At 48.6% G+C, this 13,733-nt stretch overlaps 1 protein-coding gene across 13 annotated transcripts in view; it reads left to right on the top strand.

Moving 5' to 3' along the window:
• Positions 1-13,733, top strand: part of PTPRF (protein tyrosine phosphatase receptor type F) — a 1,358,330-nt gene that overhangs the window by 412,877 nt on the left and 931,720 nt on the right. For all 13 annotated transcript variants that reach the window (XM_063939338.1, XM_063939337.1, XM_063939347.1 and 10 more), the window contains one exon: positions 1,188-1,251. The gene's annotated coding sequence lies outside the window, so the exon portion shown is untranslated. The remainder of the gene's footprint in view (positions 1-1,187; positions 1,252-13,733) is intronic.

The following is a 13,733-nucleotide window of genomic DNA, read 5'->3' on the forward strand; positions in this document are numbered from 1 at the left end:
TAGTATGGTTCTGGTGCAGGTGCAGATAGTAGTTACCACGATTTCAGCGGCTGGTGTAAAATCAATGGGTGGCCCAGGTTCTCCGCTAGCAGACGTCCCCCCCCCCCCCCTTCCGCATTAGCCCCACAGATTATTGCTTTTGCATAATATAGTAGATGCTGCGGCTGCCGACAACTAACGCCACTTTGCGCTCTGCATCGGCCCGAGTCTGCATATTATACATGAAATAATTACGGTGTTAAACCTAACAAGCCTTGCTGCTGTTTTTGTGCTGTAATACAAAACCGCAGTCAGGAATAATCTGGTGTCCACATCAAGATAGAAAGTAACGTTTGGATGGTGTGGCAGTATGAAGGTAAATTGCATTAATGAGAGATGGCTTCTGTGTGTGTGGGGCAGGAGGGATCCGTCCACACAGGGAAGAAAAGGCAGGTGTGAGCACACCTAATTGCTCAGAGTGGAGACTGCTGCAGTCAGGTCGGGCTGCTGCCTGTGTGTCCAGTATAGGTGGGGTTGGGAAAGACAGTCAGGGCTCTGTATGCCAGGAAGCCATTAGGGGCCAGGAGGCCAGTGTTAAACCTGTAGGAGACAGGAAAGACCACCAAACGCTGAGACTGTATGTGAGTAGCTGTGGCAGCCAAGCCAGGCTGGAGCCTGTGATATACCGGACAGAAGCATAGTGAAGGGGCAAAGAAGTGATTTAGTGCCCCGAATGGGGCTAGGCTGTTTGTTATCTTCCATTCATTTACGCTGACAGTAAAGAACAATTGAATTGAATTTATTTACCTGGAAGGCTGTGTGTGGATCCTGATTAAGCACCTAGACACTGCACCAATACACCTCTACCCAGCTAATTACCGGATCTGTGGCCACTGTCTGTCATTATTACATATCATGAGACCGATAAGGGTCTAGGCCAGGCATGTCCAAACTGCGGCCCTCCAGCTGTTGAGAAACTACACATCCCAGCATGCCCTGACACAACTTTAGCATTCTCTGACAGCAAAACTGTGTCAGGGCATGCTGGGATATGTAGTTTCACAACAGCTGGAGGGCCGCAGTTTGGACATGCCTGGTCTAGGCTTTTGCAAAGACACCAGACCATGTGCACATTAATTATTACTTAATTAATTAATTATTATTAATTATTATTATTAATTAATTATTACTTTTCTTTTTCAATGCAGGATTAAACTTTAAGGACATACTGTATCCTAATTAAGGCGGAGCAGCCAGCATCCTCAGTGTCAGGTAGGTTGCCGGTGTTGCTGGCTTATATTATTTGATGTAGAACTGCTCACATGGGTATGTATCAGAGTTGCACGCATGTTCTCTCTGTGGACGGACCTCATCCTTTTGAGCATCTAAGCGTGTGCCGGGGACGATACGTGCGTGGCTGAATGTGTGTAACTGGGCGTGGGTGTGGTATTGAAAGTCGACAGTAACTAGGTCGACAATGTCTAGGTCGACCACTATTGGTCGACAGTAACTAGGTCGACAGGGTCTTTAGGTCGACATGTTCTAGGTCGACAGGTCAAAAGGTCGACATGAGTTTTTAATGTTATTTTGGTGTCGTTTTGTTCGTAGAGTGACCGGGAACCCCAATTAGTGCACCGCGTCCCCTCGCATGGCTCGCTTCGCTCGCCATGCTTCGGGAACGGTGCCTTCGCTCCGCTACCGATTCGCTCGGCACAGATTACCGTTCCAATCATAGTCCACGTGGATCGTTAAGTATGAAAAGGTTCAAAAAAATAAAAAAATTGTGAAAAACTCATGTCGACCTTTTGACCTGTCGACCTAGAACATGTCGACCTAAAGACCCTGTCGACCTAGTCACTGTCGACCAATAGTGGTCGACCTAGACATTGTCGACCTAGTTACTGTCGACTTTCAGTCCGGAACCCCTGGGCGTACCAAGACAATCAAGACTGAAAGGCCTTTCAGTCTTGATTGTCTTGGTACCATGATGGTTTTATGGGTTATTTTTTGTTTTGTTTCTTAACAGTTTAATAAAGGTATACATATTTTTATCAAATCAGCAGCCTTGATTAAATTATATTTATTATTGCATCTATTAGTGCGCTCACATTTTTTATAAAATACACAGAGGTCTGGCTGATTTCATGTGGATGTCTAGCACCAAGGATAGGGCAAGTGGTGATCCGCTTTTATTTCCGAGAATGACATAGGTGCATGTGACTCTGACTCAGTCAAAGGGGGAGATAATCAAGCCTTGGAGAGAGATAAAGTAGAGGGAGATAAATTACCAATCAGCTACTGTCATTTTTCAGACACAGCCTGTAAAATTAATCAGAAGCTGTTTGGTTGGTACTTTATCTCTCTCCAAGGCTTGATACATATCACTCTTAGTACAAATGTAGCCTCGCTCATCTCGGCTTCTTTGCTGTGCCTAGGTGCACCAAGGCTTATTAGCATAAGCCTTTCATCTATTGTTCTCAGCTGCAATACAATACAGAGAGAACAATACAGCAGGGGATTAAGTCTGACTGCCCTGGCTCAATTACTCCTAATAAAGGGATAGATGACGAGGGCTCCATCTGTATGTTATTGTCCTCATAATGATTCTTGTTTAATGTCCGAACAAAGAAAGGATAAAATGTTAGGCATTGGTAATAGGGATTTAGTGAACTTGTCCTACCAACCAATGAGATGGTAGCTTGCTGATCCAGAGTTAGAGAACTTGAATGGTCTTGTCACCACCTTCTCCTGTGCGCAAGTTTTTCTAACTTTCATTAAAATAGCATGTTTATTATGATGTTTCTTCAAATGCGGCCTGATTCAGAGATGTACATTAGCGCAATGAATACGCACATCTCCGATGTTTATCTGCGCAAGTGCAGATCTGTGGATGGGACGACGGGTGCAGTGCGCGGTAAGCCGCAGCATGATTCACAATTAAGAGGGAACTCATTTTGGAAGGTATGAATTGTGTATTTTAAATTTAAACCAATAATATATATCACATTTAAACTAATAGTTTAATAATGCCCGGGTACTGTTTATAGCTCCACCTAATTGAGAGACAGCTACTTTATAAAGCTTACTTGTAGTGGAAAAAAAGAAAGTTTAAACAACTTTAAAATACACATTGAAAAATAAAATCTATAATATATAATATGTCTTGTCTCATACAAGAATAGCAGTAGCCTCTGTACTACTTACACACTGGGACAGGACTCAGCAGGATAGTGTGTGTGTGTGTGTGTGTGTGTGTGTGTGTGTGTGTGTGTCTCTCTCTTTCTGAAACCTGATACTCCTCTGTCTCTACCTGCACTACATACTGTCCTGTTTGCATTCTGGCTGCCTGATTCAGCTGCTGTTCAAGAGGGAGAGCTAGTGATGTCAGTGTGCTTCAGCGGGGGGCTCCCCTAACAAAGGGGGCCCCACGGTACAGTATCCTCAGTGTCCCCAACTCATATTTTCTAGCCTCAGCAGTGGAGATAAGGCTGCCAGTCACTCAGTGGGCAGATTCGGAGACTGAAGGCGGTGATGGTGATCTGATTCTCCGTCTACGGATGCAGCACTCTGAAATGCTGGCAATGGGTGCAGGGCCTCATTTATAGCTAGGAGGAAATCCGTCTAATGGGGCAAACCATGATGTGATATTAAGGGGGGTATTCTATTATCTGCAGTAATTTGCCGCATTAAAAAAAAAAAAGGCCAGTTCGGGCTAAACAACGAGGGCCCGTTTTTTTGTACGGCAAATTATGCTATATTGCACAAAATACATAGGATCCGAGAAATGACGCGACCTATGCATTGCCGCGGCCGCGATTGGGTATAAAAATGGTCACTTATTGGGGATTTGGTCTCGACTGACCGAGGTAGGCGAAACCAAAGCCTTGACAAGCGCCAGTATCGTGATAGGATAGCCCCGTCGGTGGTAACTAGATGCAGTGATTTACTGCGGCTAGTAGGATATCAGAGTAGGGTTGCAATTATGTTATTTTCTTGCATGCAGGGAACAAACATACAGTCTGATGACTTGGCGTACAGCACAGAACCACGCTCCCCTACTTCTTCTTTTTCCAAGTAGTGACATCCGCTGCTGTTTGGGGAAGGGTCGTGCCACATGGGGCATACCTTTTAACAGGGGTTTCCTCCTAGCTCCTCTTTTGAATTCCAATCCACAGTACAGTGCCCCGAAATGGAGACTAAATTGTGACAGTTGGAAGGCGCGTACAGTTCAATTTCTTTTTGGCTAACTGATCTGAATTTCAGGGTAAGAATTAAAATCACATTAAAACCCGTCCTAAGACTCCTAGCAGATTTTCTTCCTGGCTATCTGTGCTCAGTCAGATCTGTCCGCATCTGTTTGCTATGCAGGCCCAGTTTCTGATCATTCTCCGAGAATGAGAGAGGAAATGGAGAGACGAGACACAATTCTTGGCTGCAGCTCACGGACACTACATTAAACATTGATTTAATGTTACTGACAGAACTATTTCAATAGAGCTCATGCAGTTTGACAAGTAACATGCTGATGGTCTGGCGGGTGGGAATTCTCAAATGCTTAAAGATTCTGTAGCATGCCCAGGTAGGGATGGGGAGACGGGGATTAATAAAAGGGAGAATTTGTGGTGACATGCGCAGGGAGCCTGTGCCAGGCTGAAAATGGGACATGTTATATTGTTACCTAAATATCTTCCCGTACAGGAAACCGTCGGTGAGGTCACGTTAGGGCTGTTGGAGGAGTTTCAGCCTACATAGGGCCCATGAAATGCTGTAATATAGGGCCTAATTCAGAGTTGATCGCAGCAGCAAATTTGTTAGCAGTTGGGCAAAACCATGTGCACTGCAGGTGGGGCAGATATAACATTTACAGAGAGAGTTAGATTTAGGTGGGTTATTTTGTTTCTGTGCAGGGTAAATACTGGCTGCTTTATTTTTTTACATTGCAATTTAAATGTCAGTTTGAAACCACCCCACCCAAATCTAACTCTCTCTGCACATGTTATATCTGCCCCCCCCTCCCCCCCCATTTGCACTGCGCACATGGTTTTGCTCAACTACCAACAAATTTGTTGCTGCGATCAACTCTGAATTACCCCCATAGTCGGCAGTGTTAAAGCAACTGCAGACGCTGTGTAGCACAGTTTAAGGGGGATATTCAATTAGTGCCGAGTTTTCTGACAGTCGGAAAACCAGCACTAATTCGACCGTTGGATTTTCAATAGCGGGCGTTTTCTACAGGTTTTTGCCTTTTTCGATTTTATTTTTATGTCAAATCGGCATGGGCGAAAACTGACCAAAAAACTATCAAAAGCACGCAAATTCAACAAAACACGTGGATCGGTGAATTCGATCTACAAACGGGCGGAAAATGCAATTTTTTTTCGAGTAGTCGAAAAAACTGCACTAATTGAATACCCCCAAAGTTGTAGTAAAAGGGAACATACAATGCATATAGTAATATACCGTAATATACTGTTACATACAGATTTCACTATTGGCTTCTTGCCTTATATTTTATTTTAGTGCAGTATTATTATTTCCCCTTTTTCTTACTTCTGCGGTCGTGTCTTGTTGATGGACCCTCAGCAACACTCCGGATAGGCCAGCTGAGGAAATGTAGATAAATATTCAGAATTGAGGTTTGATGGAGGCTGAACAATACGTGATAGCGTTTTGCTTCTGCCCCGTTATGTAACCAGCTCCAGAAACTCTTAATCAATAAAAATGGAAGATGAGAGAATCAGAGGAGTTTATAATGGGAGGGGCTAAGCAGGATTGCATACGCAGTCAGTCACCGTGCTGGGATGCTGATCACTGTGGGTGTGGCTTAGAAGTTTGACAGTATATAGATAGGTCAACACCAGATGGTCTACAGCAGGCTTGTCCAACCCGCGGCCCGCGGGCCGCATGCGGCCCAAGTCGGCTAGTAATGCGGCCCAGGAGCAGCGCTGCAGCAGAGGTTTTTTTTTTTTTTTGAGTACGGACACCACATGTGAGGCTGAGCCGGCCCCAGCAGGCTGTCAGCACATCCTGATTGGATTGCTGCTGCTGGGACCAGCACCAGCTCACGCCCTCTCCGCTGTCAGTCATAGTGTAGCCCTCCTCCGCTGCATAGCGGCACACGTGACTGAGCAGCGCGAGAGTAGAGGAGCCCAGCGGAGAAGTTGGTTGTACAAGAACACGTGGAGCGGCGGACGGAGACGGAGGCAGCGCTGCAGGAGCGGTAAGTATGTGTCTGTGCGTGTGTGTGTGTTTTTTTACAGCTACAAGAGGCACAGTACAAGGGCGCAGCTACAAGGGGCACAGTACAAGGGGGCAGCTACAGGGCCACAACTACAAGGGGCACAGTACAAGGGCGCAGCTACAAGGGGCACAGTACAAGGGGGCAGCTACAGGGCCACAACTACAAGGGGCACAGTACAAGGGGGCAGCTACAAGGGGCACAGTACAAGGGGGCAGCTACAGGGCCACAACTACAAGGGGCACAGTACAAGGGGGCAGCTACAAGGGGCACAGTACAGGGGGCAGCTACAGGGCCACAACTACAAGGGGCACAGTACAAGGGGGCAGCTACAGGGCCACAACTACAAGGGGCACAGTACAAGGGGACAGCTACAGGGCCACAACTACAAGGGGCACAACTACAAGGGGCACAGTACAAGGGGCACAGCTACAGGGGCACAACTACAAGGGGCACAGTACAAGGGGGCAGCTACAGGGCCACAACTACAAGGGGCACAACTAGAAGGGGCACAGTACAAGGGGCACAGCTACAGGGGCACAACTACAAGGGGCACAGTACAAGGGGGCAGCTACAGGGCCACAACTACAAGGGGCACAACTAGAAGGGGCACAGTACAATGGGCACAGCTACAGGGGCACAGCTACAAGGGGCACAGTACAAGGGGGCAGCTACAAGGGGCACAGTACAAAGGGGCAGCTACAGGGCCACAACTACAAGGGGCACAGTACAAGGGGGCAGCTACAAGGGGCACAGTACAAGGGCGCAGCTACAAGGGGCACAGTACAAGGGGGCAGCTACAGGGCCACAACTACAAGGGGCACAGTACAAGGGGGCAGCTACAAGGGGCACAGTACAAGGGGCAGCTACAGGGCCACAACTACAAGGGGCACAGTACAAGGGGGCAGCTACAAGGGGCACTGTACAAGGGGGCAGCTACAGGGCCACAACTACAAGGGGCACAGTACAAGGGGGCAGCTACAAGGGGCACAGTACAAGGGTGCAGCTACAGGGCCACAACTTCAAGGGGCACAGTACAAGGGGGCAGCTACAGGGTCACAACTACAAGGGGCACAGTACAAGGGGCACAGCTACAGGGGCACAACTACAAGGGGCACAGTACAAGGGGGCAGCTACAGGGGCACAGCTACAAGGGGCGCAGCTATAGTGGCACAGCTACAAGGGGCGCAGCTACAGGGGCACAACTACAAGGGATGCAGCTACAGGGGCACAGCTACAAGTAAGTTTAATATGTTAACTATGTTTTCTATGGTTTTTTTGGATGATCAGGTATCGTTACTGTTGTTTTATTTTATGTGCGGCCCAAACCAAATTTTCATCTTCTAATGTGGCCCAGGGAAGGTAAAAGGTTGGACACCCCTGGTCTACAGTCAATAGACAGGGTCAAAAGGTTGACAAGGTCAAAAATTGTCAGTTAAATGGTCGTCATGGACTTAGCTTTACTAGGTCAAAAGGTCCACGTGCAAACAGTTGACACAGAAAATGTCGCCACATTGTATTTTTTTGGTGTTTTTTTTTAACCTTAAGCCTAACCTTAGTGCCTAATCCTAACCACCTCTCTGGCAGCCTAACCCTCCCCCAAGTGCCTAACCCTAACAATCATTAAAAACCATGTGCTGACTTTTTATGTGTCGACCATTTGCATTTTGACCCTTTGAACCTGTCGACCTTCTGCCCCTGTCGACCCATTCATGGTGTTTATTTACTCTCCTGTGTCGGGAGGTGGCACTGTATAGTTGCTGTGTTAGGTGCATCCAGTATTGGTATTGTGTGATTGCAGATGCATCACCCCCAGGGACAGTCCCAGGTTGGGAAGATTTGTCTCTAGTATTCATTGGGGGGAATTCAGTTGTTTCTCCACGCAGCCGCCACTAGATGGTGCCCAATGGAGCAATCCAATTGTTGCTCCGTTTGTGCACACTGAGCCGCAGGGAGACACATTTCAGCCCGCAAGATGATATTTTTCAGGTATGGATAAATGTCTGCACCTCTCAATGTATATGTGCTATACGGTATCCGTTCACATGGTCGACCATGTTATGGTCGACAGTCATTAGGTCGACCACTATTGGTCGACATGGACACATGGTCGACACATGAAAATGGTCGACGCATGGGAGGTCGACACATGAAAAGGTCGACATGAGTTTTTTTACTTTTTTTCTTTTGGGGAACTTTTCCATACTTTACGATCCACGTGGACTACGATTGGAACGGTAATTTGTGCCGAGCGAAGCGGTAGCGGTGCACTAATTGGGGTTCCCAGTCACTTTACGCAAAAAACGACACCAAAAAAAGTTTAAAATCTCATGTCGACCTTTTCATGTGTTAACCTTTCACGTGTCGACCATTTTCATGTGTCGACCATGTGTCCATGTCGACCATGTCAATGTTGACCAATAGTGGTCGACCTAATGACTGTCGACCATAACATGGTCGACCATTCATACCGGAACCGTGCTATACATAGCTGGTGCTTTAATATGCAGATGCTACTGACTGCCCGACGCTGCAGAGGTTTGTGGCGCCTTACAGTTAAATAATGATGATGATGCTCCTCTTTCTCTATGTCCCTCCGTGTCAACAAATCCAGGTTTTCTTTATTCTTAACGTCTGGATTCACCACATTTTCTGCTGCGGGGTACACTGGGCTCCACAAGGATTGGACAATGGGGTGTAGAGTAGGATCTTGATCCGAGGCACCAACAGGCTCAAAGCTTTGACTGTTCCCAGAATGCTCAGCGCCGCTTCCTATATCACCCCGCCTCCCAGCACAGGAGCTCAGTTTTGTAAGTTGGTGCTGCAGTAAGCAGGCACTGAACAGAGGGGCTGCTCCAGGCAGCCCTAAGAAAAGCTTTTTATGAGGTAAAAAGTGAAGACTTCAAGGACAGCAGCGGTGGTAAATGTCTTGTGACATTCACTGCTGCAGCTCCAGCTCTCCCCAGCGGCGTTGTACACTCCCGAGCCCTGGTTGCCGGGTACCTACAGCGGAGGCTCCGATTTTCTTCACGTAAGACACACACGGCTGGGGCACTCCAGGATTGCATGGCCGCGCTTCGGGAGGTGAAAAGTGGGTCCCGCTTGCAGGACCCGGTCTTTATCGCGATCCGGCGCGGTCAGTGGGGGGCGGGCCGCGCGCGCTGGCGGTGGACACTGTGGCAGTACAAGCGATCCCACTACATCACCAGGGCATGGGCGCAGGTCAGGTTTTCTCTCTAAACCAATTCTTATATCGCCCACAGAACCCGGTGGTTTTGCCAGCAGAGGGGATAAGGCTTAGACCTGAAGCCCCACCCCCAGCCCCAGGGCGCCATTTCTAGCAAGTGTTCCCACCCTGGAGCTGCATATCTGTCTTTTCCTCACTCCCTGTCAGTGTCTGCGGCGCCATTATCCCTCAGCTCACTGTTCCTGGGACTGCTTGGGCAAATCCTCCTATGTAAAGCTGCCTGGTTGTCAGCGCTGTGCCTTTACATGACACTTAAGTATTCTACCTGCCTTTTTAGACAGTGATAGTTAAGAAAGAGTGCACTCAGGGTTTTATAGTACAATTACCCTGTGATATACATCCAGTTTTTACTGTGTACTGTTATATCTATTGTTATATAGTTGTGTAAGCTAGTCCAGTGCAGTATTATTGTCAGTAATAACCTCTGCATTGTACAAACTGTGACTTTCTGTGTGTGCATTTGATAGCTGAGTGGTGTCCATTTCGTGTCTTTCAATCAACCTGCTATCCCTATATTCTATAACCGGAGGGGGCTTGGTGCGTCAGGTGTTATCTAATATAGGATTTTCACAAAGATATACTGTATTACGTATTTTTCTCTCTGATTTAGTCACCATATCTCTCCTTTATCTCTGCTAGTGCTGACTACACTGCGCAGGGGTTTGGGTTTAGGGATATAGTGCTGCTGATAATTGTACTGTGTTACCTCATACTGCAAGTTATATCATGTCTGCTTCTGAGGGTAACGGTTCTGGGGCTGAACACACTGTTGGTGTTGCTGACGCCACGGAGCCATATGAGGAGAATATAGCAGCTGTGGGCTCTGGTTCTGGGGGCTCCTTGCCCCCCAGTGGGACTGTGGCAACGGAGGCACATACTGACCCACCGTGGGCCGCTTTTTCCACGCTTCTGCATACGCTAGTTCATAAACTAACTCCCCCTATGGGACCCCCAATGCCAGTACAACCGTATGTGGTCCCTGCAACTAACCCGCCGTAGGCGGACAATTTATCTGCTAAATTAAAGAAGTTGAACCAGTCCTTGACTACTAAAAAGTCTGACCAACGCTCTCCTAAGTCCAAGAGGTCCTCTAAGCGAGCGCTTATCTCCTCACAATCCACTGCTGTCACTGATACCTCGTCTGATGAAGACGGCACATATACTGACCCCTCAGGTTCTGACTCAGATACGGCTGATGGGGAGGGTAGTTCACATGTGGATGTTCCTGATCATGTGGAGGCTATTAAGTTAATTCTGCAGATTACGGATGATCCCGAGCCATCCGCCCCTCCTAAGAAACCAGATAGGTTCAAGCGTCAGAAGGTGGTTAAGCAAGTTTTACCTCACTCTGACCACCTAGTGGATATACGTCAGGAACCCTGGGAAAACCCGGGTACGAAGTTTGTGCCTCAAAAGAAGATGCTGGCTCGCTATCCCCTCGCGCCAGAGCTGTCTAAAAATTGGGAAACGCCTCCTCCAGTGGACTCGCATGTGGCTAGGATGGTGGTTTCCTCAGCTCTACCTGTCACTACCGTCACGTCTCTAAAAGAACCTACGGATAAACGTGTGGAGGGTTATCTGAAAGCGATTTACACCCTCACGGGTGCTGCACAAAGGCCCACTATTGCAGCTACATGGGCTGCAGAGGCTATTGAAGCATGGGCCTTGGAGTTAGAAGCTGAAATATCTTCTGACCATGCTAGACAATGCTTGTCATATATTGTCACAGCTTCTCGATATATTAAAGAGGCGGCTTCTGATGCCGGTATCCTAGCAGCCAAGGCCTCTACTACGTCTGTCCTGGCTCGCCGGATATTGTGGCTGAGATCCTGGTCTGTGGGTCTGGACTCTAGAAAAACCCTGGAGGTACTCCCTTTCAAGGGAGATATTCTGTTTGGGGAGGACTTAAGTAAGATTGTGGCTGACTTGGCTACTGACAAAACTGCCTGTCTGCCTAATACCGCTCCTTCTATGTCGAAGGCTAAAGGTACGTCCTTTCGCCCCTTTCGTCCTTCAGATAAAGCAAAAGGTCAGGCGTACCATAAGCAGGCCCTCACTTCCAAGCCTGGTAAGCCGATGCCCAAAAGAGCCTGGGCTGCCCGTCAGCCAGCTGCCAAGACCGATAAGCCTGCCGCATGATGGGGCGGGCCTCCCCCTGGGGGATCCCAGGGTGGGGGGCCGGCTTCTAGGGTATACCCAGGAATGGTTGAAGACCACTTCAGATGCCTGGGTACGGGAAGTTGTCACTCGAGGTTACGCCATAGCCTTCAAAAACCGACCCCCTCATAGATTTTGCCAGACAGACGTCCCTTTGGACCAGACAAAGGCAAAAACTCTACACTCGGTGGTACAGACCCTCCTGGATACAGGAGTCGTCGTACAGGTGCCTCTTGCTCAGAGGGGCCGGGGGTACTATTCTCCGCTGTTTCTAGTCCCGAAACCGAATGGGTCCTCCCGGACCATTCTCAACCTCAAGGCATTGAACAGGTTTGTGAAGGTTTCCAAGTTCCGTATGGAAACCCTTCGCTCTATTTTTCTGGCCTTGGAACCTGGGGATTACATGGTCTCCCTGGACATACAGGATGCTTACCTGCATATTCTTATAGCAGTGTCACATCAGCAATACCTGAGGTTCGCTATTGGCAACCTACATTACCAGTTTCGGGCGTTACCTTTTGGTTTAACAACAGCATCTGCGAGTCTTCACCAAAGTTATGGCGGTGATGACGGTGGTACTCCGCCGTCAAGGGGTCAGGATACTGTCGTATCTGGACGACTTGTTAATCCTGCCAAATTCCCCAGATCTTCTCCTGCGTCATCTGGATATGACGGTCCGTTTTCTACAAGCCCACGGGTGGCTCATCAACTGGAAGAAATCCTCCCTGGTCCCTGCTCAGAGCATGGTGCACCTGGGAGCGTTGTTGGACACTCACAACCAGAGGTTGTTCTTGTCTCAGGAGAAAGTCCTGAAGATTCAGGACAGGATTCGTTACTTCCTTTCTCGTCCGCAAGTGTCGATACATTCGGCAATGCAGGTGCTGGGCCTAATGGTATCAGCATTCGACATGGTGGAGTATGCTCAATTCCATTCCCGCCCCCTCCAGAGGCTGATTCTTGCCAAGTGGAACTGCCTGCCTCACCGGATCAGATCTCAGAAGATATTCTTGACTCCGGAGGTCCGTCTGTCCGGGACCAACAGTTGTGCAGGGGTCGTCCCTTCTGAATATCCAACTGGGTCCTGTTGACGACAGATGCCAGTCTAAGAGGTTGGGGCGCGGTGCTGAAGCAACACTCCCTTCAGGGTCGGTGGACCAAGGAGGAATATCTCCTCTCGATCAACATTCTGGAATTGCGGGCGGTCTTCAATGCGTTGAACCTGGCCCAGCTTTTAATTCAGAACCATCCTGTTCAAGTACAGTCGGACAACGCCACCACAGTGGCTTACATAAATCATCAAGGCGGCACTCTAAGCTGTTTGGCAATGAAGGAAGTCTCACGGATTCTACGTTGGGCGGAACGCCATCTACCGGCTATATCTGCAATATTCATTCCGGGAGTCCTGAATTGGGAAGCAGACTATCTCAGTCGCCAGGACGTGCATGCCGGCAAGTGGGGCCTCCATCCAGAAGTGTTTCAACTCCTTGTGGAAAAGTGGGGCCTTCCAGACGTGGATCTGATGGCGTCTCGACACAATCACAAGGTTCCGGTCTTCGGAGCAAGTACAAGGGATCCTCAAGCAGCATTCGTGGATGCGCTGGCGGTACCGTGGAGGTTTCGGCTGTCGTATGTGTTCCCTTCGGTGTCACTCCTGCCCAGGGTAATTCGGAAGTTCAAGCAAGAAAAAGGAAATCTGCTTCTCATAGCTCCAGCGTGGCCCAGACGGCACTGGTTCTCAGACCTGCAGGGCCTATCGTCAGAGCGTCCAATTCTACTTCCACAACGCCCAGACCTTCTCGTTCAGGGCCCCTGTGTCTACCAGGACCTAGCCCGGCTGTCTTTGACGGCGTGGCTCTTGAAGCTTCCGTTTTAAGGGCTAAGGGTTTTTCTGAAGAGGTCATTAAAACTATGTTGCGGGCCCGGAAACTGGCTTCTGCTCGGATTTACCATAGGGTCTGGCATTCCTACTTTGGTGCATATCTAACAATTATGACGCTTCCAAGTTTAGTACAGCCAAGCTTTTGGCTTTTCTGCAGCAAGGCCTAGAGTTGGGCCTGCGTCTGGCCTCCCTAAAGGTTCATATTTCTGCCTTGTCGGTGTGGTTTCAGAAAA

This window comes from Pseudophryne corroboree, chromosome 9 (genome assembly GCF_028390025.1).
Source record: "Pseudophryne corroboree isolate aPseCor3 chromosome 9, aPseCor3.hap2, whole genome shotgun sequence".
In the NCBI taxonomy this organism is placed as follows: Eukaryota; Metazoa; Chordata; class Amphibia; order Anura; family Myobatrachidae; genus Pseudophryne; species Pseudophryne corroboree.